The 1,504-nt window shown below is 44.3% G+C and overlaps 1 protein-coding gene across 1 annotated transcript in view; it reads left to right on the top strand.

Moving 5' to 3' along the window:
- The window catches only part of LOC118420299 (E3 ubiquitin-protein ligase MARCHF8-like), a 17,248-nt gene that overhangs the window by 8,283 nt on the left and 7,461 nt on the right, over nt 1-1,504 (top strand). The gene's annotated exons all lie outside the window — the stretch shown is intronic.

The raw sequence follows: 1,504 nt of genomic DNA on the forward strand, positions 1-1,504 counted from the left end.
GCGGCAAGGTTGCACGTTAATGGCTCGCGCGGTATTCAGTAGACGTCAGCAGTCGTTTTTGTAGTCCAATCGTTCCGCAAAGATCAGACCATTTCGATCGAGACAAATCTATTCACGTTGAGTCGGGATCAGAACGACAGTCTTGTGAAAGAAGATCGCCATGAAAGTGGTTTATCTTGTCTGAGACAGGCTTCCGCGGATATTGTTAACAGTTTGAGAGACAAGTTTTTCAGTTAGGCTTTGCACTTTTTTCTAGAAAGGATAAGAGGTTGTCTGGTAATGCTACGGTCCCATTTGACAAAAGAGGGCTCCTCTGGGTAGTTTACGTCTTTTTTTTCTGACATTTAAGTAGCCTCGTGGGACAACATGCAGCTACCTGGCTATTTTTAGGCACGGACGGGCCCCCATGAGTTTTTTTTTAACTCGCACTTAAAATCAAACCGGGACCCGGTGACAAATAAACGCCGTGACCTTATCACCCATAAGTATCCCCGCTGTTTCCAGCATTCCACCGGGACAAATCAGTTTTGACTTCAGAACCGTACGGGATACACCCTCTAGGGGCACCACTGCAAAGCCAAATGGGGCGGTAGGATAACTCAAACGTTGTTGCTACTGAAGCCAGCTTCGCCCCCACCAACTCCCGCCCACTAAGCCACTGCTGTTGCAATTGAAAAAAATAGATGAATCCCCTGTAGGTGTGATTAACAACATGAATGCAGATGTCTTTGAAGTATTGCGGGATGCAACGTCTGATCACCATATTTGGCTACTTAGCAGTCTAATTATACGAAAGCAGGAAGTAGGGTTGTCACAAATGATGCCCATGACACGCTTTTACATGCAGAGCTAGAGCTAGAATAAAATGGCGGTCCCAAGCAAAAGGTACAGTGTGTATTAAATTTTAAGCTGTGGAAAGTATGTAAAAAGCAACATGATTTTAAAAGAATCTGAAAGCAGAATCAAATGACATGATGTTTGCTTATATGTGGAAGAAGTCAAGACATAAACAGTCTGTCAGAACGGTATGTTGTGAGGAAAATGACGCTTTGCCAAATAGAATATTTTCTACAATACATACTACCATCTCCCAGTTACCAACTAATTGGGAGTGATCAACCGTGAGGATACTTCATAGGTACCTGTTGAGCTACAGGGACATCCCTGGGAAGGGCATCTTGCCTATTCTTGGTTGGGGTTTTATTCGTCTTTCGGAGGGAACGTATACGTAGGTGTTCCAGGAGGTGTCTCAATCCCGTCAACGGTGAAGGGCTAACAACCATTCCCTGTAGAGATATACCCTGCTGTGGAGACAGCATGAGAACTGTATGCCACTAGGCACTACATAATGGCACACTGACTTAATTTTATGGATGACATCCTCTGCAGACCCCAAAACTGATGCGCGGGGGCGAAAAAAAAGAAGAAAAATACAGCAAAAAGGCAGTGATTTCCGTACAATTTTTCCCATGCTTAGTTGTCTTATGTTCACCTCCAGTAAGAC

The sequence above is a fragment of the Branchiostoma floridae genome, chromosome 7 (genome assembly GCF_000003815.2).
Source record: "Branchiostoma floridae strain S238N-H82 chromosome 7, Bfl_VNyyK, whole genome shotgun sequence".
Taxonomy (NCBI): Eukaryota; Metazoa; Chordata; class Leptocardii; order Amphioxiformes; family Branchiostomatidae; genus Branchiostoma; species Branchiostoma floridae.